We start from the raw sequence: 27,244 nt of genomic DNA, 5'->3' as shown, positions 1-27,244 counted from the left end.
CGAATCTTGCACCTGTGTGATCCCTCACTACCCACCATTCTGTATCTGTATTATGTATAATCTTGTCGATGGTTTCAGCGGCGAAAAGACAGGAGGATGTGATGCCACTTTGTGGAGCCTAGGCCTCTTGACATTAATATATACGTGGAAATCATCCTAGTCTCCAGGGATGTCTTGTTTAGAAAACTCTGCGTAAATATAAAACTAGGAGAGCTTGGTTTCCTTGTTGAGGTTACACATAATGTCCCTGTAAATGGGAGGTAACAGTACCTAGTGAGCTTCCTGTACACTTCCTTTAGAGCTCTTGAGAGAAGTCTTCACTACTGGAGGTTCTATCTCACCAGAGAAGAAGGAAATCGAGATGCAATCAAGATCAACGTCACTTGGACTATCACACAAATAGTTCCATGATGAGAGAGACAACATGAATAATTAAACATATGAGAAAACACAAATCATAGTTCTAGAGTCCCTGGAAAATCCCTGGGAAAGAAATGTGCCTAATAGATCACAAGGTTGCAGGGATCAGATGGTTGCATGGGTCACGTAGATGATCTGTGTGACTTGGCCACTGGTAGGCTAGGTCGTAGGCCAAGCTAGGTCCCAAGTTGTAAAATAGGTAGGGTCGCCCAAGTCATAATCAAGGGAAGGTCACAAGGGTCACATAGTCACAAGGTTGCATCAAAGGCAAGTTGTATAGTGGTGAGGTCATAAGGTTGCACCTTTCTTCCTATCGTGGCTTTTAGCTGCAAAACCCATTCCGTAGGGTGGCTTGGTGAAGGGAATGAGGCTCAAAATGAGTCCTTGGGAACCCTCTAGACTAGATGACTTGATCCCTAAGGGGGGCAAGCATGCTTGAGAAACATATGGGGTTTCATGACCAAGAAAAAATGCATCTGGGAAGAAAAATAAAATGGCCAAATATTTATGGGTAAATTGAGCCATTAATCTTGGATAAAACCCCCTTATATTAGGAATATGCAGGGTCAGGGAAGAATAATGACCCAAATGGAAAAATGTAACGATAACGAGGAAGTAGAAGGGTTACTTACTTGGCAGGGACGCACACTTCCTCCAAGTCACTAAGCCTCTTCGTCTCGCGAGTGACCAAAACAAGTTGCTCAAATGACTGGTGGGGTCATATTATTTATAAAAAGGTCACACATCTGGGGGTCACATAGATCACAAAGTTGCATAAGGGCGTGTTTTCTGCTTTTGCGACCTCATGACCCATGTGACCTAGCCACTAGGGAGGTTGCGAAGTCACATTGTTCGCAAGATGTCCGTTTCAAGAAGTCTGTGACCTTGTAACCTTGCAACCTAGTGAGGTCACAAAGTCATAAGGTTGCATGATGGTAAAACGTCATAAAATTTTCCTTGTGACTTAGTGACTTAACTTAGCCAATAACTGAAGTAGGTCATAAGGTCACAATTTTTATGCTCCTGAGAATTGACTTGATGTGACATATGACTTGGGAAAAAGAATAAGCCTTTGCGTCTCCAAGAGTTAGGCTTGTTATGGGATTAGAAGGGTTTTGGTCGGTCAATGAGGTCTCGTAAATAAGAAATAGAAATGGACATAGTACAAGGGCTCCAAATTTTTGAAAAGTCAGGAATTTTGGAGGGTTATTGTAGCGGTTACAAAATAACCCTAATTGGTATTGCTTGATTTACACATTGAGGGAAAGAGGCATTTGTATGTTAGTGTGAGACAATTGCATATAGTTTTAGTTCAGTAGGAGCCACAAAATAAAGGGGATACATTGGCTTGAAGTTTAGGATTTTGAATTTGTGTTTCTGTGTGTAATGATTTTAAGGAAAATCTTTCTTATAGAGAGGTTGATATTAGTTAATTAGATTAATTAGTGAGACTTTTTATTTTGATATTGATTTTAATATAATTATATTTGATCTTCTCTTTGACTTTGTGTTAGCTAAAAATTGTTTTGGGCACCAAGCTTGTGACCAAATTCAAGAAATGGGGAGTATCCTCCTCTGGAAACCTTCCCAAATAAACCATGTAGGTTCAATTAGATGAAATTAACTATAGTGGTCACATTAGAGGGTAAAGGTTTTTAATAAGATGTTTTCAAATCCCATATCATTCCAACTTGGTACATAGGGTGGGGATGGGTCTCTGGAAACCTTAAGCATAGTTAGTGTGGATATAACACCTCTGGGATCCCTGTTGTCTAAGGTGTGGAGATGTTGATCTCTGGAGTCCCTTTTTCATCAAAGGGTGGAGAAATTTCTCCCTGGAATCCATTACTTACTAGTAGGGGGAGATACATATCTCTGAAGTCCCACGTGAATTGTAGGGTAGAGGAAGCTTGCCTCTGGAACCCGTGCACTAGCCTATAACTAAATACCTTATGCTAGGAGGGTGGAGGTTAGATTAGACCTACGAAATCCCTCGAGGTCTAGGAAATGGGAGAAATTACACAAGTTAGGGGGTGTGTTATGCAACCATCTCACAAATAGATAGATCAAAGACTTAAAAATTAATCCTCTTTGAGGGGGAAGCCTCCTTTACATTACATAAATTTACAATTCTTGGATGATACAAATGACAAGACCTCCTTTGTATATATAGGATTCTAAGGGGTCACAATATAATCAGAGCCTACATAACAATAATAATGTAAGGGAACAACAATAACAATAATGAGGCTATAATAACAATAACAATAAGGGGTCTACACTAGTATTATAGGGACCTAACATGCCCCTCTCCTTAAAAAAAGTGTTGTCTTCAATGCTTGAGTAGTTCTGGATGCTTCTATATAAAATTCTCATCCTCGCATGTGGAATCTTCAGCAGATAATTTCTTCCACTTAATGAGATACTCTGAAATTAATCGATTTCATCACTATCGGGTTTGTGTTTCCATGACTCAAGATAAAATGTGATTTTTCCTTCTTCTTCAAGTTCTACTTGCACCGTTTGAACTAGAAGCTTTTCACCAATAACCTTATTTAAGTATCAAAACATGGAAAATTGAGTGTACTTGGGAAGATGCGCACAACTCCAATTTGTATGCCATAGTACCAATCTTTTGCAACACCTTCTAAGGATCATAGTACTTGGGTGACAATTTATTATCCTTCCTAGATTGCTTGAGAGACATTTGCTTGTATTGTTGTAGGCATAAAAGTACCCAGTCACGCACATCAAAAATTCTTTCACTGCAATGTTGATTTGCCTGTTGTTTCATTCGATTCTATGCCATAGTGAGGTTATCCTTTAAGAGTTGGAGAACTTGTTGTTTATACTTGATGTGATCTTCCACTGCTGTAACCTTAGAATTTTCTCTTAAATATGATGTGATGGATGGTGGATGATATCCATAAAGTGCCATAAATGGGGTATTTTTGCTGCAATATGGAAGGAAGTGTTATACCAACATTCAACTAGAGGTAACCACTTGACCCATTTTTCTTGTTTATCAGATACAAAGCAACGAACATATCCTTTGAATTTTTTTTCACTATCTTACTTTTCCCATCAGATGGAGAATGATTATATGAACTATGAGCTAATGGAGTACCAATACAAGAAAATAATTTCGTCCAAAAATTTCTAATGAAAATGGGATCTCTGTCACTTACTATAATCTTTGGGTTTCCATGAAGCTTTTAAATTGTTTCCATAAATACAGTAGCAACTATACTGGATTTAAAAGGATGAGATAATGCACAAAAGTGTGCATACTTGGTAAGTCTATCAACTACCACCATGATGACACACTTTCCTTCAGACTTGGGTAAACCTGTGATAAAATCCATTGAGATCTCCTCCCAACGTTGACTTGGAATGGCTAAAAGGTTGAAGAAGATGCAGGGTCTTAATTTTCATGACTTTATTTTGTTGGCAAACTAAACATTCTACCACAAACTTCTGACTATCATATTTAAGGCCATCCAAAAAATTTTCCTTCTTGGCCCTGTGGTAAGTTTTTAAAAATCTTGAGTGCCCTCGTAAGGGAGAGGTGTGAAATTCCAAAATAATATTTTGTTTGAGTTGGGAATTCTTAAAATTATATGAAACATAGTTATTGATCTAATGGGAACTATTACCTCAAAATGGGCACTGGAGACAAAAAACCCAAAACAAAAAACATGAAAAACAACACAAAAATAAAAAGTGTTGATTTTGCATCACCATTTTTTTCAAAGTAAATTTTCAATATTTTTTAAAAATAATAGTAAAAAACAATAAAAACCATTTTGTTTGGTGCAAAAAAATCTTGAAATCGAAAAGTGTTGATGGTGGAATAACGTCTTTTTTTTTCAGGGTATATTTTCAAGATTATTTAATAATGACATTAAAATAAAATATCATGACTGAAAAACTTTAAATTTCCAAATATTTTCAAGCATGAAATTAAAGATAAAATATCACATCTTTGAAAATCCTTAAAATTCCAACGATTTTTAAGCATGACATTAAATTTTAAATATCACTTTTTTGGAAAAGATTAAAATTCCAACAAGTTTCAAGCATGGTGCTAAGAAAAAATAATTAGAACTGTTTTCAACCATAGAATTAAAGATAAAATATTACGACTTAGAAAAACATTAAAATCTTGACAATTTTTGAACCATGGAATTAAAACCAAAGATTATGACTACAAAACAATCTTAAGTTTTCAAAATATTTCAAGCATGACATTATGAAAAAATTGTATGACTAAAAAAAATTTAAAAATAAAGACCTGAATGAAAGAGTTATTATACCAAGAGTAATTTTTTAAAAGTGCTAAATGTATACCAATTTTAAAATCTTAGCCTAAGACAACTTGATACATTGCAAAAAAAAAATAATTAAAAATCAACTATCAAATTGTACATATGAGATTAGGTCGCTAGACAAGCATTGACATGGACCCTACAAAATATATATATATATATATATATATATATATATATATAAAAGAAAACAAAATTTCAAATATTGAAAAAAATCAAAAAATAATAACACGTAATAAATTATAAAAAACATGACAATATATATATATATATATATATATATATATATATATATATATATATATATATATATATATATGGAAAAATTCAAACATTCGATTTTTTTTTTAAAGAATAGCAAGTAATAAAACATAGAAAAGGCATATTTTTCGAAGGACAATGCGAGAGAAAAGCTAGGGTTTGAAGCAAAAGAGCAGTGTTGGGCACCATGGAGAGGCGAGAGGGGAGGAGTTCCACTCCCTCCTATAGTCAGGCAGTATCTAATAGATTCAAGAAACCTCTGGAGGCTGAAGACAGGGTTTCAAGAGAAAGGAAACAGGAAAACGGAGGCACTCAAGGGCAGGAAAATACGCAGGAAGGAGCTAGTAAAGGAAATCAAATAGAAGGAGAGAATCGGAATGCTAATACCAGAAAGAGGACTGGACCTTGTAAGCCTAAGGCAACCATCATACCCTGAGTGGTGTTAAGTGATCCAGTGATACAAGCACATTGGGAACACATGGCGAACGATGCAATAATTTGTAAATTCATGGGGTTATGGCCTACAAAGAAGGTGTAGAGCTATAAAAAGGGTCTCTTTCACCTCTAATTATCTCACATTAATATGTCAATCCAGGAGCGCTTGGTTAGTACAAATAGTGACTCAATCCGAGGCTATTTGTTAGAGTAATGCTAGTAGTACAACATTCTACAAAAATACAAGAGTAAACGGATGCTTGTCTATAACTAAGTTACTTCAAATGACTAAAGCACACACTCTTGAAACTAGGCAACTGATCAGTCAAGGGTTCGGTAACAATAACCCATCCCTTTGGAAACTGACGGAAAGGAAATTAAAGCATGGAAAATCACACATTCAGAAAACCAAGCAACTTACCAGTCAAGGGTTCAGCAGCAATAGCCCATCCCTTTGGAAACTGATGGAAAGGAATTTAGAGCATGGATCACGGGTCTGGGAGCGAGGCAGTGAATGCCGAGGCTCACTACAGCCTTAGATCATCTCTCACACCAAATTAACAAATGCAAGTAAATGGAATGGCAAATAGCAAAATGGAACAAAAAATAAGGAATTGAACAACAAATCTGGAATGGAACAACAATAATAAAATGGAACAGCAATCAAACAACTAAGTCTCGCGAGTCGTAACCAAACTTAATCTACTAACCCAAATGCACTCTTCACAATCAAATATCAATCTTTCACTCTTAAGGCGAATCAAGCAGAACTCACTAATGGAACAACATTAACTATGAATAAATTATGGAACAGCACCAATAGATCATACACACGCAACACACTGGAACAATAATCTGATCAATCTTAATTAACAAGAATACGACTGTGTTTCCAAATAGAACAACATTATTTCTAAATCCAACAATCGTGAAGAACACAACTTCAAAGGAATCTATGACATAAATGTTCAGTACAAGAGCTCTATAACAAAACAGTAATAATATTCGGCCAAGACTAATAATCATTCAATCAACTCTGAAAGGATCAGTAATATAATGCAGAGTCAATACACAATTCTATCTGTAAAAACCTAAATGGATTAATCTTTAACAGAGCATGTAATGGCGATTCATAAATCATATCAGATTACCAGATAACAATGATAAGCAAACCACGCAGAAATCAAATCGTAGTGATACAGAAGTAAGTGTCCTCTGGGGCCGGGCCCTTAGCCTCAAGGGTACACTGCTTTGAGTTAATCCAGACGCAGAGATAAGATAATCACCAAGTTTATATTAATGCATAAGACAAAAGTACAATGAACCCGTTCCCAACGAGACTCGATGATCAAAGTTGATCTTTTACAGAAAATTACATAAAAGTATATTATCCAGGTTAACAGTGTCATCCCTTTATATAAAGGTGATGGCGGAGATGTCTAAGTAACAAGATAAATAAAGCAGCAATCCCTCGGGATCAAAGATCCTGAGGAATTCGCCAAAATATCAATCCTTAATCTTTTCTTTTCTTCTCCGCTGAGCTGGCGTCTTCTCCTCCTTTTCCGGGCCGATTTGCTTTGATCTGCTTAGCCTTGTTTGCATTCGGTTTCCCTTCAAAGGGACAGCAGTTATCTCGTCTTTATCTTTTCCTTCGGAACGGCAACTCTTCGTTTTCACCCTTTCCTGCACAGAATAATAACAATTATTAGTGATTAAGTCTTGCATATTAATTCTCATGTTTTGTTATAATTCTTTATTGTTTTCCAGATTCATGATACAAAAAGGTTTACAAATTCTACTGAAAAGCTATTGAAATGATCATCAAAAGCATACCTTTTTGGTACTCCACACACCCCCCTGCTTACCCTGTTTCATGCCCTCATGAAAACATTGTAGTTGACATGCAAGGCAATGAGAGAATAAGCTGGAGAAGGAATCTCATGCGGAGGCCTACAGCCATGATGAGTGACTAGATAGTCAAAGAACTGACCCGTTTGACCCTCAGGCATCTCATACAGGGCTTGATATCCGGGTGCAGGGTGCCAAATAATTGGACTGCGAAATCTATATCCTAACCAGGATGGCCTTTCTTTCAAAATTCTCTCGCCATAGAGGTTCAAACGGTTGGCAGCTAATTCAAAATTCTCATACTTAAATGGTTCCCTGAGCTGGATGTTTAGATTAGAGATTCGGTACCGCAATTCGGCTGCATCAATGGTGAGGTCTTTGATGGAAAGAAAATACTCTAAACTTTGTCGAATGAGTGCCTCATGCATAGGTCCTAACGTTTCAATGACACCCGGAGTTCTCATAAGGTTTCTATGTGCTTTCCATAACCGCACTGGGTCCCTAGGCTCAGCCCTTACCCACAAGTCTAGGTCATTTTCCTGCCTCTGGAAAGTGTTATAAGCTTTGAGCCATTTAATCTGATTAACCCCGAATGAGATGAATGCTTGTAATTGAATGTCCCCAACAAAAGGACCAGGGTTCAATTCAGTCTCCTGATCTAGCACGAGATTATGCAAATAAAATTCACACAAAAATCTCTGGACCTTCACCCCATAATGTTTACAACAGTCTATAAAGTCATTGACAGTGTTGATTTGTATAGGGGCGCCTACTTTAACAGCTTTTATTTTTAATTGTAAATATCGTTCTAGTAAAAACAAAGCATAGTTTTTGCCAGGGGCCCTACATGCTAAAATGTCATTGTATAAATAACACAAGGTATCCATCTGCTTGATAACAGTATCTAGCCTACGGGTTACCTTTGCAGCTTTCTCTTGTTCCTTTTGCCACCCTTCAAAGGCCTGGCTTTCGGATTGATTGACGTTCCTTAATTGCTGCTGTAACTCTTCATACTTCTCACGGGGGACCGTTTGCTCTCTAAGTTGTTCAGCTTCTTGCTGGGCTTGCTTCATCATCTTATGCAAGGTCCTTGTCTTCGGATCTCTTTTCCATAGGTCAGTGGAGGCCGGGAGTTTTACCTGAACTTTCTTATTATGTTGTTTGGAGCTCAGAACCCTTATTACCCCTGACGGTGGTGCCTTTGTCTGGATCTCCTTGTTCTCCTTTTCTTTTTTAACACGAATATCAGCTTGTTGCTCTTCCTTTTCAAATGGAACAACATTATGTTCCTCAACATCATTTGGAACAACATTCTCTTCTTCAGCAGGGTTTGGAATAGCAGGGCGATCGTTGGTCCTTCGCCTTTTTGCCTTGCGGAATTTTACTGCAGTGGCCCTCTTTTTCTTCCCTGCGGTCTTCCTTACCTTTTGGTTTGCTTTCATAATTCTAATTTGCTGTCGGAGCTGGGCTATTGTATTCAATAATTTCTGTCGTTCCTTTCACAATTTCTTAATTTCCAACGTTTCATTAGAAGGGACAGCAGGCTGTCTACTGTGGTCTGGGCCATGACTAGTCTCTGGGTCTTTCTCCTGGGGTGCTTCCTCGCTGTTCTGCTCTGGCTGTTCTGGGGTAGGAACTTTAACTGGTTCCGTCTCTTCCTGGACAACTGCTTGTTCTGCTCCTACTCCCTTTGGAATTTCCTCTGGTGACTTGGGAACAGATTGTTCCCGTTCAGTATCTCTTATCTCCGCTTCATCATGAACAGACAAACTTTCTTCTTCTGCCTCTGCTGCATGTGGTTTTTCGGATGTGTTTTCTTTTTGGGGTTTGTCGTGGAGGTCTGCTGGACTGGAAGGTTGGCCATACTCACCCATATTGGCCAAAACTGCGGCCAATTCGTCTTCTCCCACTGGGTCTTGTGGTGGGCTACCATCCTGATGTCCTATTTCCTCCTCCTGCTTGGATTGCTCAGTTTCTCCCTCGGAATGCTCAGCTTATGTTTCTGTTTCCAAATGCTCAGCTGCTTTCTCATTTTCCTCTTCGGATTGCCTGACCCTCTCTTCAGATTGCTCGGCCTCCTTTTCAGATTTTTCTATCTCTACTTCTAGTTGTGAGGGTTGCTCGTCCTCAATTACCACTGGCTGGCTGGTGCTTTCCTGGAGCTTTTCCAACCTTCCTCTTATTCGAGCTAACCGGGCTGATTTTCTAGGCCTCTCTGGCTGTTCGGGTGTATCGGTGGCATGCTTACGCTTTGCCGATTCCTGCTGTATTTCTGGTCGTTTAGATGCACTAGCAACATGTTTTTGTTTTACCAATTCTCTGCATTTTTCCGGACGTTCTGGTGTGCTTGTAGAATGTTTAGGTTTTGGGAATGGTGCTGTCACTCCCCCCTCAATCATTGCAATCAGTTCATCCCAGCTACTTTGCTGCTGGGTAATACTATGACTAACTACTAATCGAATTAATCCATGGTGACTGACGACTGACTCTACATGCTGTGCCTTTTTTAGGCTTCGTGCAGCATCATGCAGTAATGAATTCAGAAGTGTAGGTAGATTTACAGAGCATTTTTTCTTTAAAACAGCTAAGAGTTTAAGATGTCGTGGCCTTACCACGTCTTTCCTCCCCTCGCAGGTAATGTAACTCTGAACTGTTCTTGCTAATTCGATCCAGGGTTCTCCAAGGGTTGCTGGCAGAACTCCCTTCCCCTTAATTGTCAAGCTCTGGCCTTCGTCCTGGAAAATTTCCATGATCTTCTATAATCTTTCATTCTTTAGTGTCCATACTGGTCCGGTGGCTGGTAGTCCCGAGACTTCTGCAATTATATTGTCGGTGACCGCTATCCGCTTCCCCCTTACTGTGGAGTGGTCCTCCTGCAGGTTCTGCAAAAATTCCATCGCTACTGTTTCATTAGACTCCTGCAGGCGACTGAGATAATTCAGCCACCCTGCTCTTTCCAGGATCTCCCGGGCAGCAGCGGAGATTGTCAACTTCTGAGGTTCGCTTCGAATTGCCCTTCCTCCCATGGTTTCACTGTGGATCCTCAATGGAACAACAACTGCTTGTGCTGTTTGAAACACAGAGAGGGTGCTAATCGCAAGCTTCGGAAAAAAACACAGAGTATGCAACAGAAATGGATTATGAACAACAACTTGCGTAAAAATAGAAATTTCATGCCGTTAAGCCATGCCATACCGTCGTACGCTATCTTCCCGAATAGCGAGCTGACACGTAGTTCAGGGAATAATGAGGTTAACCTCCCCCCCCGCACTGTGATAGGCTGTCCCAGCCGTCAAATAAAGGAGCAGCACCCGATCTGCAACGGAGTCATAAAGGAACAACGTATGAAGTTATGCCATGTTTAGAAAGACAACGAATTACCGAAATCGAGGTGAAGAGTTGATCGCGTATTACGTAAGAGGCTGTTGTGATATGATATGAGGCTAGGGGATAGGATGTCTGTTGTACTTGCCAAATCTCAAGTGGTCATTGTCACTTCCTTTGCCATGATTGGTGGTAATAAATGTTCATGCGATGTATAAATCGGGAAATAATATATGATTAGTTCCTTAGGATATAAGAGACAAAAGAGTATTAGTATCTTACCCATTGGTGTAACCAATGTGACTTCAATACCATTAACAGTGCTCTGCTGCCGACAGGTGTCCATAACCTTGGCAGAGTTGTTTTTTCACCCCTGGAACCATGATCCTTTGTGTATACTTAGGAATGTTGTTATGTCAAAGTGTAGGCCATTATGCTGGCTTGGTGACCAGTTAACCATAATGCCATTCACGAGGAAGGAGCGAAAGGTGGGCAGGCCGGCTCGTGATGAGACCTCCTGTTCCAAGGTTCGATTTTTTTTTGATATACCTTTTGGACCATATCCATGGTGTGGTGGCCATAGTGGGAATGCCACTTCACTTCCATCCTCATGATCAAGGTAGGCTGGCTCTTGATGAGACCCCCTATCCTGCATTTGACATCTCATAAATCATGTTCACACATTTTTTTCTTTTTCATAGAGTACTTTTCTTTATGTATACACAAAGGGTGGTTCAACACTCCTTAAGAGTAGGAATGGTGGAAGAAGTCTTATCATCTCAATAGGAAGATATAAGCCCTTTGCTCTTATTCCTAAATAATAATCAAAGAGGGTTAAAGGGATCAGCATGATAAACATAACCAATCAGAGCAAAATTAGTAAAATAATGACAACAAAAGATAAGAAATAAGTATATCCTTCCTTTTGTCCTCTTACCAATGCAGAGCCTTATAAATATAGCAATATATGATTTGCGGATTTCGGTATGTTTATATTCATTGCATAAGTGCATAGTTGTATCTTAAAGACTTGAAAGAATATGGGCAAGAAGCATCCTCTATTGAGATCAGCAAAAGGCTGTTTCACAAGGAGAGAAAAAGTATGCTAGTGGTGTTCCTCTTGGAAAAAGACAAAGAATGCAAATGTCGTTCCTTTTGAAAAAGGAACAGCAAAGATAATAATAAAAAAATGCTATGAAAAAAAATACTCAAAATGTCGTTCCTTTGAAAAAGGAACAGCAGCAACCAAAAATGTTTTTCCTTTGAAAAAGGAATAGCAACAATCAATAGTGTTGTTCCTTCAAAAAAGGAACAGCAAAAGAGGCAAAAAATATGTTCCTTTGCCAAAGGAACATCAGAAATCAAAATATGTTGTGCCTTTGGAAAAGGGACAGCGAACACACCGCAGTGCCGTTCCTTTTGAAAAAGGAACAACAAAAATCCAAAATGTTGTTCCTTTAGAAAAGGAACAGCAGAACAAGCAAAGCCGTTCCTTTTGAAAAAAAGGAACAGCAGAAATCCAAAAAATGTTGTTCCTTTGGAAAAGGAACAACAAAAAAATCGAAAATGTTGTTCCTTTTGAAAAGGAACAGCAGAAATCAGAAAATCAAGAATGTTGTTCCTTTTAAAAAGGGACAGCAGAAAATCCAGAATGTTGTGCCTTTTGAAAAGGAACAGCAAAACACACAAATGCCATTCTTTTAGAAATGGAATGGCAAAAATCGAAATTTTGAGAAAGCAAAAAACATTGAGTACAAGAACAACTTAAACAGAGAACTTATGTACAGAAAAAAAAAAGGAATGAATTCCTTAATGAATTACAGGTGAGGAAGATTTCTCTTCCTCTCCTAAAATCTCCATATTAGTGTCTCGACGTAGCTGTTGGCAGAAGGACTCCCGAGTAAGTGGTTTAAGATAGAGTTGAACTCGGTGGCCATTCACTTTGAAGGCGTATCCAGAACCGTCAATGGTGATTAACGTGATGGTCCCATTTTCATGCACCTTCTGGATTTCATATGGTCCCATCTAACGAGTCTGGAGTTTACAAGGGAAGTCCTGAAATCGAGCGTCGTATAACAGAGCCCAGTCTCCCTCATGGAAGACTTTGTTTTTGATGAGAGCGTCATGCCATTTAGCCCGCTGTTGTTGAATCAGTGTTGTATTTTGTAGTGAAGAGAGCCTAATTTCGTCCAATTCGTTGATCTGCTGTAGTCGATTGATTTGTGCCTCGCTTAGATCTAGGCCAACTTCCTGTGCGGTTCGTAAGGTTTGGATTTCAAGTTCTATGGGAAAAATAGGTTGTTTTCTAAACACTAATTGATAGGGTGAGTAACCAGTGGTGCTTCTCCATGTTGTTCTGTAAGCCCAGAGTGCTTCAGGTATTCTAGCAGCCCAATCACGCCTATGTGACACAATGGTTTTCGTTAGGAATGATTCTATTATCTTATTGCTGCTTTCTACCTACCCATTCGCCTGTGGGTGATATGGAGTAGTAATTTTATGCTGGCCGTGATAATTGTTGAGTGTTGCAGCTAATTTATTTCCAACAAATTGTGGTCCTCAATCTGTAATTATTTCCCTTGGAAGGCCATAACGTACAAATAGATGGAACAGGAACTGTATTACAGAATCCTCTGTGGCTCTTGGCAATGCTTCGGCCTCAACCCATTTGGTGACATATTCTATTGCCACCAAGATATATGTTTTCTGATTTGATGATGGGTTGATGGGGCCAACGAAATCAAGAGCCCATCGCTCGAATGGTTCAATGACTAATTGTGGCTTCAGAGGCATCTCGTCAGCTTGACTAGGTCGTCCTGCTCGCTGGCAGCTCTCACAGGCTTGGACAAATTTCTTTGCATCTTTGAAAATCGTGGGCCAGTAGTATCCTGTCTACAATACTTTATGTCCAGTTCTACGCTCAGCGAAGTGTGCGCCACACGGTCCATCATGACAGGCTTTTAGGATGTCAAAGATTTCATCTTCTCGAACACATCTCCTGATATGCATGTCTGCCCCTGTGTGAAAAAAATAGCCCCCAATCCACGAAAATCGAGCACTCTTCTGAAAAATCTGCTTGCGCTCTTTAGGGGTTAAGTGTTTTGGTAGCTTACCTACTGCAAGGTAATTGGCAACATCAGCATACCAGGGTGTTTGAACAGCAACAGCAAACAGGTGCTCATCTGGAAATTGATCTTCAACTGCTGCAGTATCGATTGGCTTTGGTATTCTTGAGAGAAAATCGGCTACAGGGTTTTCTTTGCCATGCCGATCCTTGATTGTGATGTCGAATTCCTGCAATAAAATCAACCATCTAGTTACTCTGGCATTTGTGACAGGCTTATTTGCTAAATATTTGATGTCAGAATGGTCTGTATATAAAATAACAGGATAGCCTGTAATATAATGTCTAAACTTATTGACAGCATGTATCACAGCTAGGAATTCTTTTTCAGTAACAGTGTAATTTAATTCAGCAGGGGATAAATTTTTGCTAATGTAATAGATAGCATATGGTTTTTTATCCTCTTCCTGCCCAAGGACTGCGCCAATGGTTGTATCTGAGGCATCAGATGATATCTGGAATGGTAAATCCCAGTTTGGTCCTCGAAGGACTGGGGCTGTAGATACGAGCTTCTTTAGATCTTCGAAAGCACGGTCACATTTTTCTGTCCAAAGAAAATCAACATTACCAGTTAGTGCATATAAAGGTGCAGCAATGTGTGAATAATGTTCTATAAATCGTCTATAATAACTAGAAAATCCAAGAAAGCTGCGTACCTCTGTTTGAGTAGTAGGAGTGGGAATAAGTAAAAGTATTTGAATTTTAGCAGGGTCTACTTGAATGTTGGCTGCTGAAACATAGTGTCCTAGGATAAGTCCTTCGGTCATCTTCATGTAGCATTTTTCGTGGCTTAAGCAAAGCCTGGTAGCAATGCAGCGTTGTAGGACTTTTTCTAGGGTGTCTAGTGCTGGATCAAAATCATTTCCATATGGTGTAAAGTCATCCATATATACTTCAATTCCATCATTTATTAAATCTACAAAAATGCTAAGGATAGCCCTTTGGAATGTGGCAGGAGCATTACATAGGCCAAAGGGTAGAACTCGATAGGAAAATGTTCCCCAAGGACAACTAAAAGCCCATGCAAATGCTTCTTGATATTTTGTTAATAGATGGATGAGCTTCGTTTCTTGTTCAGGTGTGAGATTGGCATTGATATTTAAAGTTTTTCCCGGTTCAATTTCCACAATTTTACTATTTGTAACAGAAGTAACAGGTATCGTTTGGTCATGTGTATCTTTCAGAGGATCTTCTTCTAATTCATTATCAAATGTTGTTTCTATCATGTGACACTGTGCGCGGGATCTAAATTCAGTTTGACTAATGAAATTATTAATGGCATCATCTTCTGTTTGATCTTTAAAATCAAGTGCCTCTTGTATAGTCAATGGAGATCTAATGTTATCAGTAAGGTATGATACAGGGTGTTTATTAGTTTTGATTATTGTGACACTTGGCTGCGCTGGAGGGTATAAAACTAAATTTTTGATATTCGGTCCTCTAGTTATAATCATATTTCCCTGCCGGCAGCCAATGTAAGCATTGGCAGTGGCGAGCCAAGGTCTACCTAGAATTAGTGGGTGTCCACCAAGTCGGGTTTTTGGATTGATTATCAGGAAATCGAGTGGATATTCCCAGGAGTCTACAGAGACCATGACATCATGTAGAGTACCCTCTGGTCTAACCACAGATCGGTCAGCTAATTCTAACAGAGTAGAAGTGGGTTCTACAGATGTAATGCCGAGCTTTTTACAAGTAGTGGTTGTCAAAATATTAATTGCAGCTCCTAGATCCACTAAGGCATTAGAAAGAGTCTAACCATAAATTTGAACAGTTACAATTGGATTTCCTGGGTCTTCATATTTAATGGGTGTTTCTTTTCCAGATATTAAATTAGATAAAGTACCGACTACTTAGACTCTTGGATTAGTTGTTATATTCCTCCTTGGTTTCTTGATGCACAATTATTTGATAGTTTTTGCGTATATAGGAATGTCTTGAATGGCTTGGAGGAATGGGATTTTTATGTACAGATTTTGTAATTCTCCCAGGATGTCAAAGTCAGGATATTGTATGGGTCGAGGTATGACTAATCGTTCTGGGAACGGAGGAGAGGATGTGGTTGCTTGATTATAAGTCTACTGCTTGTTTACATCCTCTTGTTGTGACAGATGTTCTCTTGGTAACTGATCTTCAATATGAACTGTTTTATCTCCCTCAGTTTGAATTATACGCCCAGATCTTAACTGAAGATCATTGCACTCCCTCAGGTCGGGTCCTATTTCTGGTGATTCGATGATTTGGAGAGATTGGACCGGTCTGTTATTTGGATTGGGATTGGGTTGGGCTGGGAGTTGCGGTCTCAGATTAGACTGGGGATTTTGTTGTAAAGCTGGCAGAGTAGGTTGAGGGAGCGGAATAGTTCCTGCTGGCTGGTGCATCGGTCTTTGCCAGTTTGTCTGCCAGGGTGAACTTTGTGAAGTAGGGGGAGTCCATTGTGGAGGATATGGGCCATTTTGCCAATATGGTGGAGTGTAAAGAAAATTCGGCCAACCAGATTGGCTTGTCTGATTCAGCCATGGGTTTGAAGAAGGAAACGATTGTGGTGACTAGTTTGAAAATGGGGGTTGAGATTGATTTTGCCACATACCATATTGTTGAGCATTATACTGTGGAGGCTGAAAAGAAGAGGTTGGGTATGGAAACATACCAGATTGTCTCGGCTACCACTGGCGACGCTGGTTGATCAAGTACGCTGATTCTGGTTCTTCTTCCGCTTCCTTATATATCGCTTTCAATCCAGGAAGTGAGGGGCAGCTCTCTGTAAGGTGATCTTTTGTACAGATGGCGCATGTTTGAACTGTATCCAACGGACATTCTTTGTAGCTATGTTTGTTCCTGCATTGGGGGCAGAACATCGCCAAATTCTGTTCTGCCTCCATCTGCTTCTGTTTAGCCTGTACAATATCGAGTTGTGTAGTTAGTGTCCCGAGAATATCAGTTTTAAAATTTTCTAATAAATTTCCAATTTCTACACGTGTTACTCCTTCTGTTGATACTTTGTTATCTCTTGCAAACCGATCATATTCTGCCAGTTATATTCTTGTGTTGCCTCTCGAACTCCTAATACATAAGTCAATGATGTCAGCAAAATTCTCTTGATAAATATCCCCTTTTCCCATGATGTTTAATGTTTCTATCCATTGTTCCTTCATGCCCCTTATCAATGCAGTTTTTAATACATTATCAAGTAAAGGTAGTGATGCATAAGGGGATCTTTGTAAATTGTACTGAAAGCGTTCCACGTATTCCTCTAATGTCTCATTCGGTTTGGGTGTCATTTGAAATATTTCGTCTTTTAATTCTCTGGACCTACAATAATCCTGATATTCCTTTAGGAAGGATTCTTTCATTTGATCCCAATTGTTGGTAACCCCACCACCTAGTCCCATGAACCATCTTAAAGCAGCCCCTTTTAATGCAGATGGAAATAGTTTCAATTTCTAGGGATCGGTGGTGTAATCATATCCCCTGCATAACACATCGAATTCGAATAAAAATGCATCCGGATCTTCTGATGTGAGACCGTGAAATGTAGGGATATGTTGAAGAGGGATAGCTTTCATGGGCGCATTTACTGCAGAATCTACTATAGGATATTGTAATGTAGAGGTTTGAGCATTTGGCTGGTTCTGAGCCATAGGATCGAATATATGCCAATAACCTTCTGGGATATCTAGGAGGGTATTCCTAGGTTGAGAGGGAACGGTTTTGATAGGGATAGTTTTAATAGCACTTCCTTTACTGGGATAATAAGAATACCTGATGTTTGAGGAGATTGGATACCTCCAACAATGATTTTTGCAGCACTCCCCTTATCTGGGCTATTTAATGGTTGATTTGTCTCAATAGGAGATTTTGGTTCCTCGGTTTCCCCTGTTTCTCCTTCTCCTTCACAAAAGTTACTGAAATTTCCTTCCTGCAATAGTTCTGGAGTAGAATTTTCAATTTCTTGAAAGTCCTGCTCTTCAGTTTGACTATGCACCTCAGCAAAGGCTACAAATGGTGATCCTGTGGCCTGAAGGGAACTAGTAGGTTGTTTAGAAATGATTTTCCTAGGGCCTACTGATGGCTGAGATTCTGTTTTCTTATAGATTTCTTCTATGAAGGTCGTTCGGCCAAGGGTCACCGGCCCCTTAGCTTTTTCGGGTTTGGATGGAGGTTTGATATTCTTTTCTGGTTTTTTCTGCTTAGTCATGCACTCAAATGAACTACTAAATTCTATTCAAACAAAGCAAAAACAAATCTGTTAGGAAAGCGGACAGTGGAGCAGGGCTTTTACATGCTCCACACGCAGGTTCTTACCTTCCATTTTTAAGATCCAACTCTTCCCTAGCAGGTTCGTACACTACTCTGAAAAGACAAATGGCTACACTCTTTCCCCGGCAACGGCGCCAAAATGTAGAGCTATAAAAAGGGTCTCTTTCACCTCTAATTATCTCACATTAATATGTCAATCCGGGAGCGCTTGGTTATTACAAAGAGTGACTCAATCCGAGGCTATTTGTCAGAGTAATGCTAGTAGTACAGTGTTCTACAAAAATACAAGAGTAAACAGATGCTTGTCTATAACTAAGTTACTTCAAATGACTAAAGCACACGCTCTTAAAACTAGGCAACTGATCAGTCAAGGGTTCGGTGACGATAACCCATCCCTTTGGAAACTGACGGAAAGGAAATTAAAGCATGGAAAATCACACATTCAGAAAACCAAGCAACTTACCAATCAAGGGTTCAGCAGCAATAGTCCATCCCTTTGGAAACTGATGGAAAGGAATTTAGAGCATGGATCACGGGTCTGGGAGCGAGGCAGTGAATGCCGAGGCTCACTACAGCCTTAGATCGTCTCTCACACCAAATTAACAAATGCAAGTAAATGTAATGGCAAATAGCAAAATAGAACAACAAATAAGGAATTGACAGCAAATCTGGAATGGAACAACAATAATAAAATGGAACAACAATCAAACAACTAACTCTCGTGAGTCGTAACCAAACTTAATATATTAACCCAAATGCACTCTAAACAATCAAATATCAATCTTTCACTCTTAAGGCGAATCAAGCAGAACTCACTAATGGAACATCATTAACTATGAATAAATTATGGAACAGCACCAAAAGATCATACACACGCAACACACTGGAACAGTAATCTGATCAATCTTAATTAACAAGAATACGACTGTGTTTCCAAATAGAAGAACATTATTTCTAAATCCAACAATCGTGAAGAACACAACTTCAAAGGAATCTATGACATAAATGTTCAGTACAAGAGCTCTGTAACAAAACAGTAATAATATTCGGCCAAGACTAATAATCATTCAATCAACTCTGAAAGGATCAGTAATATAATGCAGAGTCAATACACATTTCTATCTGTAAAAACCTTAATGGATTAATCTTTAACAGAGCATGTAATGGCGATTCATAAAGCATATCAGATTACCAGATAACAATGATAAGCAAACCACGCAGAAATCAAATCGTAGTGATACAGAAGTAATTTTCCTCCGGGGCCGGGCCCTTAGCCTCAAGGGTACACCGCTTTGCGTTAATCCAGACGCAGAGATAAGATAATCACCAAGTTTATATTAATGCATAAGACAAAAGTACAATGGACCAGTTCTCAACAAGACTCGATGATCAAAGTTGATCTTTTACAGAAAATTACATAAAAGTATATTATCCAGGTTAACAGTGTTGTCCCTTTATATAAAGGTGACGGCGGATATGTCTAAGTAACAAGATAAATAAAGCAGCGATCCCTCAGGATCAAAGATCCTGAGGAATTCGCCAAACTATCAATCCTTAATCTTTTCTTTTCTTCTCCGCTGAGCTAGCGTCTTCTCCTCCTTTTCCGGGCCGATTTGCTTTGATCTGCTTAGCCTTGTTTGCATTAGGTTTCCCTTCAAAGGGACAACAGTTATCTTGTCTTTATCTTTTCCTTCGGAATGGAAACTCTTCGTTTTCACCCTTTCCTGCACAGAAGAATAACAATTATCAGTGATTAAGTCTTGCATATTAATTCTCATGTTTTGTTATAATTCTTTATTGTTTTCCAGATTCATGATACAAAAAGGTTTACAAATTCTACTGAAAAGCTATTGAAATGATCATCAAAAGCATACCTTTTTGGTACTCCACAGAAGGCTTTATAGGAATGGATGAAAAAGCGTTAGAGAACTAAGGGTGATATAGATCTGCACCTCGGATACAAGGGTTTCTTCACTATAGTTTTTACAAACATTGAGGATAAAGACGAGGTGTTTGAAGGAGGGCCATACTTCTATGCAGGTGCAAGCCTTTATATGCGGCCTTCGGTAATGAATTTTGTCCCAGAGCATGAATCATTCACATCGGTCCTAGTGTGGGCTAGGCTATACTCCCTACCAATGGATTATTGGCAACCAGAATCATTAAGAGCAATAGGAAATAAACTAGGGCATTTTGTTAAAATACCAGAGGCCACTATACGGGGGAAGTATACCTCCTTCACCCGTATTTGTGTAGAGATGGACCTCTCTGGAGCTCTACCAGATAAAGTAATTCTGGAAGCTTTTGATGAAGAATGGGTTCCAACAGTGGATTATGAGCATATCCCCTTCAGATGCCGAAAATGTCATGAACATGGGCATCTATTCAAAGATTTCCCCTTAAACAGAATGGAAAACATAACTAAAGCTACCTCAGGGAAAGAAACTGAAAGCTTTAACAAAGTGGGAAATAAAGTTAGAGGAGTGAGAAGGTACCAAACAAAAACCAATGAGAAAAAGCAGTTGAATCAAAATAGGTCCAAGGTATTAGAAGAATAAGAGGAGCAAGATAAAGCAAACCAAACTCTGGAGGATAGCCCTGTAGAGAAGGAAAAGGAAGATAGCATGGAGGACACGCAGGAAAAAACCAACAAAAGGAGGATCTTTTGAACACTATGGAACTAGATAGGGATCAAGAGATAACCCCTAGCGAGGTGGGAACAAAGGACCATGGACTGCAAGATATTCTTTAAAGGGAGCATCTAGATCTGGAAAAGTTTCTAGAGCAAGGAACCACCAAAGGAATGGACTCACTACCACAAGAGGAATTCAATAGGGTGTAATAGCTATTCCTATGGAGAACCAAAGCGAAAGGTTCGGGAGTCAAAAGAAGCCACGAGAGTCAGAACAATGAAGGAGTGAAAACAATGAAGGCAACATCGGGATTAGCTCCTAGGAACCCAGACAAGAAAAGAGGCAGGAAAAAATAGAATGAGCTGCTACTAGAGTGTGGAAAGCTGATGATTGACTCAAGTAAGATGAAAGACCTAACTAGTTACTCATTTACGATCTTTCTCAATGAAGCTCACAACATGGAATATCAGGGGTCTAGGAAATAAAAAAAAAACAAAGAAATCTCAACAATAGAATGAAAGAGGAAAAACCAGACATGATTTTCATCCAGGAAACAAAATGTTGAATTGGAAAAATAAGAGAAATACACAGAAAATGGCTAATTAAATATGAATATCTAGAAGTTAAAGCAAATAAAATAGCAAGAGGAATTCTTACACTTTGGAACCCTCTAAAAATAGGAGTCCTTGATGCTAAAGCCTCAAGAAACTACCTCTCAATGGTTATTCAACCTTTGGGGGACAAGGAATTTTATTTGATCACAAATTTTTATGGTCCACAGAAGCCTAAGGACAAACTTAGGCTTCTTACCTCACTTGAGGATCTAAGAAACAGACAGTCGGGCATTCCCTAGATTTTGGGAGGGAACTTTAAAATGATCAGATCCCTTTCAGAAAAAAAAAAGGTGGAACTAGAGCACTAGGCAGAGACTCCATAGAATTTCAAAATTTTATAAACAATATGAGGCTAATAGACACAGAAACAAGTAATGGAATCTTTACCTGGAATAATAAAAGGGGAGGTGAGTCCTAGGTGGTTTCAAAACTCGACAGATATATAATCTCAGAGGACCTTATGCTTACAGGCCTTGACCTGTTAGTAAGGATACTTCCTTTTGGGGGCTTAGATCATTGGCCTATTCAACTTGAAGCGTCCTTTATAGGAACTCCAAGAAACAGACCTTTCAGGTTTGAAAACATTTGGCTCACCCATCCGGACTTTATCAGCAATATTGAAAAATGGTGGACAGAGGATATGCATGTTTAGGGCACTAAAATGTTCCTCCTACATAAAATATTGAAACATATGAAACACAAGCTTAAAGATTGGAATAAGAATGAATTTGGAAACATTTTTGAAACAAAAAAAGTTGTTGAATGGAAGCGACATAAGATCAACTAGATCCTCATTATAGATGGCTTCAACGAGGGGAGAAAGAAACAAGCAAAACACCTTCAACAGGAGTGGGAAAAATTATGCACGCAAGAGGAGATTTTCTGGAAACAGAAATCAAGGGTACAATGGTTAAAAGAAGGAGAAAGGAACACAAGGTTTTTTCACAAATCCACCATGGATCACAGGTCTCATAACAAGATCTCAGTCATCAAAGATGCTCAAGGTAAGCAACTCAATACCCACAAAGAAAGAGAAGCAGTGCTGGTTCAACATTTCCAAGGCATTGCCGAGGAGCTTCTCTTAGATAGATCATAGTTCATCAAGGACATAACAAAGCACATTCTGAAGCTTGTGACAAGGGAAGATAATTACAATCTAAATAGGCCTGTGAATGAAGAAGAGGTCAGTGAAGTTATCAAAGACATGTAAAATGGGAAGGAATTAGGTCCAGATGGTTTCAATGTTGACTTCTTCAAAGCATGTTGGGGAATTGTTAAGTAGGATGTTCTTGATGTGGTGGAGGATTCAAGGAAAAACATAACTGTATTGAAGGCCCTCAATACCTCTTTCATATCCTTGATCCCCAAACAAGATAATGCAATGACACTAGATAGCTTCAGACCAATAGCATTATGCAATGTGGTGTAAAAAATCATTTCTAAAGTAATAGCCAACATGCTTAAGCCCCTTCTTCCGACTCTTGTTTCTATGGAACAAACTAGGTATGTGGAAGGGAGACAAATTCTCGACAACATCGTTCAAGCTCATGAGGTGGTTCACTCACTTAAAAGCAAGAGGTAGGCAGGTATGATCATGCAACTTGACCTAGAAAAGGCTTATGATAAGCTAAGTTGGACTTACATCAAAAGAGTTCTTATAGCTTATGGCTTTGACCATAATTGGGTATGATGGGTTATGGCCCTTGTAACTACCTCGAGCTTTTTGATACTAGTAAATGGCTCACCATCCAAACCCTTTAACCCTTCAAGAGGTCTCAGACAAGGGGATCCACTCTCACCCTTCCTCTTTATTCTCATGATGGAATGGCTTGGAAAAGCTATCAATTCAGCCAAAACAGAAGGAAAAATCCAGGGTCTCAAACTCACCATGAATGGAGAGGACTTAACCCGTCAACAATTTGTGGATGATATCATGCTGCAGGGTATACCTACGGTGAAGGAAGCTCTAGCCTACAAACAAATCCTGAAAGTATTTGAAATGGCTGCAGGCACCGAGGTAAGCCTTACCAAATCAAAGATTTTCTTTTTCAACACTGACATTTCTATTCAGAGAAATATATCTATAATTTTAGGCTTTCAAAGATATTTGTTACCATCCAAATATTTGGGAGTACCACTAACAGACAAACCTCTGAGCAAGACAGTTTGGGAACCAGTGACTAATAAGCTACAGGAAAAAATTAGGAAATGGACTAATAGGTCTTTGAACTTAGCAGGAAGGCTAGTGCTCACAAAAGCTGTCCTACAAACTATTCCCCTTTTTATGTTCTCAGCCCTTCCAGTTCCTAAAGGAATCATGCGGTAATGCAAAAATATCCAAAGAGGCTTTCTTCGAGGCAAAGGGGAGGAAAACAAAATGGGGCTTAGTGGCCTAGGAAAAGATCTGTAAACCTAAGACACATGGTGGTTTGGGGTTGGACGATACTGAAATGCTAAACAAAGTTATGGGGGCTAAGCTATGGCGGAGATGGCTAAAATATTCAGCTTCCCCATGGGCCCAAATTTGGAAATAGAAATATGCAATCAATTGGCAAGACAAGGACCACATTAGAATGTTTGGGCTCATCGAAGGCTCCCACATATGGAACAAAGCTTGGGAAAATAGAGCCATTGTGTAGAAACATAGTTTCTGGGAAATCAGAGATGGAAACCTTGCTTGGTTCTGGGAAGATAACTGGCAACAGGAACCTAAACTGTTAAAATAAGAATTCGCTAGTCTCAAGAATGATACTGACAACAAGGGGTTACACAGGGTAAAAGACTTCTAGGATCTGGAAAGAAGGGAAGAAAAATGGAGATCATGAAAGACCCTAGTTTATAGTGAGGAATCCCCGTTGAAGGCACAAGTAGAAGCTTTATTGGACATCCTGGAACAAGGAAATATTTTGACTTCAGCAGATTCAGACCAGCTGAGATGGGGAAATAACAATGAAGGTAGCTTTAACCTCAAAGAGACCAAGCATATATTCCTAGGTCTTGACTTCCCAAACCCTGATGGTGTATGGAAGGACCTATGGCAAAACCAAAGTTGGATGAAATGAAACTGTTCACGTGGTTAGTGCAGCATAAAAAAAAAATGACCTGGGAGAATCTTAGGAAAACAGGGGTATATGGTCCATCCATGTTAGGGTCCCACCCTAACCCCATTATTTATGTCATGGGGATCACGTCATAGTCAAGAGTCAATAAAGCCCATATTAATATTTGTAAGTGGTTAACCCGCAATTAATGACGGGACCACAGTTAGTTGCAAATGGGCCGTAGTATTAGATAGATGGTATTAATAAAACCCACGGTATTGGCCCATGGTATTGCATGTATGAGTCATATATAAAGGATAGAGAATCCCTGCGAGGAGCATCGTGTCTTATTTTGTAATCGAGCTCTGCTCTATTGGAGGTTGCCCCCTCGAAGAGGCATGTGAACATTGCTCTTTGAATAATAAAATCATTGCTATTCTCTGTTTTGGGTATCTTTTCTTCGCATATTCTATGTTCTGGGTATCTTTTCTTCGCATATTCTGTATCTGGGTATTATTTTGCAGGTTAAGAGCATAACAAGTGGTATCAGAGCACTTTCCAGGGCTCGGTGGGATCTCCAATTTTGAGCAATTTTTTTTTTGGCTAGAGACGTGTTCCGGCGTCTTTAAACCACGGGATCTGTCATTAAGCGCATAAACTTGCGGATTTGGGGAGGCATGCACACAGGAAATACAAGAGGTGGTCACGTCTATTGGACTCCCTTGTAACCCCTGTGGGTACCCCTTCGAGTAGTAGCGCATTAGACAAAACCACGCACAGACTGTCTTCCACGTACCCTCTAGGTATATAGGAAGCCCCCTAGTCTCCCTTGAAACCTCGCCATAGATAAACCTTCGGCCATCTTGTGGCTACAGCACTCGGAGAGATTACTCGCCTGTACAATAGGGTAGTCGGGTTGTACGGCTAAGGTTACGGTCGATCCTCCTTAGATAGAGCCCTGAAACATTGGGCCGAGTACTACTGTCAGACCCTTATGTATATTGCGATCTGTAGCACCTAACACTCCTTTAGACCATAGTTCCTTTTTCTATCAGGGATCACACATCAGATCCGCGTGTGCAAAGACATGCTGCAGTAGCAGATATCAATCCCGCAGCTCCATCAGATCCACAACAGTAGTTGTTCCACCATTCATATCTCTCAGATCCACCAGATCGGAGTTGTTGTGAAGGGTTCGTGTACCGGGGTATACTTTTCGCAGGACGTTTGGCAGCATTGACATTTTGAGGATTTGGCGACTGCAGTATTGATCAAGGAGTAAAAATCCGTTAGGAGTTTTCCAAAAAAAAAGTCTGAGATCTTCCGAGGCGCTTATTGGTGATCTAGACCATCAGCATCAGGACGACGAGCTGAGCAAGGTGGTACCATTCAATTTATTAGAAAAAAAAAATTGGCGGTCCCAATTGTTCATCAAGTTGGTGTATGGTAGAAACTAGAGCTCAAGCGATGGCCAATGAAAGGCTAGACAAAATTGAAGAAGATTTGAACAACATCAACCGTTTGATTGGCGGACTAAGTATCCAGGTATAGAAAGTACTCGAGAAGGGCAAGGAGCCAGCCCAAGGGGAGGAGTCTAATGGCCATGAATACCATGAGGGTGAGTCTAGCCATTTTCCTCATGTCTGGCACACCCATCCACCACCCAGTCAGCGACCTCCCAAGTTGGATATGCATAAATTTGACGGTTCTCACACGTCCGCATGGCTAGCACAAATGGAGCAGTATTTCAAATTGAATCGTATCCTAGATTAGGGGACTAAGCTTATGTTGGGAACCATGTATTTGGACAATGAACGATGGCAATGGGGGGAATGGCATCAACGTTGCAATGGACCTTTTCATAATTGGGCCCAATTTACCAAAGCTCTTCGAGATCGCTTTGAACAGGAAGACTCTTTTTTGGGGCGTCTCACTAAGCTCCGACAGACGGGTACAGTGGATGAATATATTACCGCTTTTGAAGCCTTAGCCTTCCGCACTAAGGGTCTCACAGATGAGTTCTACACGGAATGTTTTATCAGAGGTCTTAAAGAAGCCATCAAAGCTCAATTTCTACTCCACCACCCTCCGGCGTGGATGGAGGCTTGCCAGGTAGCTCGTAAGGTGAAACGTGCAATAGCAGCCCAATACAGCCGCCCCAATTTCCCCGCTAAAGGTCGTTCCCCACAAGTTCACAACACGACTCAGACACTTAAGATCCAAAAGGTGTCACCTGCGGAAATGGCTGAAAGAAGGAAGCAAGGACTATGTTACTACTGTGATGAAAAATATTCCCCGGGTCATAAATGCAAGGAGCCCAAGTTTTTTCAAATAGATGCCACTGACTACAGCTCCACTGAGGAAGATCCACCACTTGAGGAACCGGAGGCGATCGAAGAAGACAACCAAAAGGAGATTGTATCTGACGAACCAGTTATTTTGCTAAATGCGTTGGCAGGAATTTCTTCCCCTCAAACTCTCAAAATCAGGGGTTTTCTTAAACATCACCCAGTAGTAGTATTGATTGATAGTGGAAGTACCCATAATTTCATCCATCAAAAAATCGCCGAAGCAGCGCATTGTTTTGTACGGGCAGTTTCTAACTTCCAAGTCCAAATTGCAGATGGGGGCACAATGAAATCTGAAGGCCGCTATGAAAATGTCAAACTTCAAATGGGGGATTATCAGTTGAAAACCCACATGTTTGCCATACACATGGGGGGTTGCGACATTGTCCTAGGCGCTGAATGGCTCCGCACTCTTGGGCCAATCACAATGGATTTCCAGGAGTTATATATGATTTTTAAGCAGAACAACTCCACACATACCCTTCGTGGACTCCAGGAAGGAGCCCCCTCTATCATCAGCTCGCATAGGATGGAAAAATTGTTAAAAAAGGGCCATCATGGAGTGGTAGCTCAATTTAATGCCATCCAGGTAGTCGAAACCATGTCTC

Source organism: Pinus tabuliformis, chromosome J (genome assembly GCF_031772625.1).
Source record: "Pinus tabuliformis cultivar Carrire ecotype Pingquan chromosome J, CPIR1, whole genome shotgun sequence".
Classification (NCBI taxonomy): Eukaryota; Viridiplantae; Streptophyta; class Pinopsida; order Pinales; family Pinaceae; genus Pinus; species Pinus tabuliformis.
Note: the sequence above shows the minus strand (reverse complement) of the source record.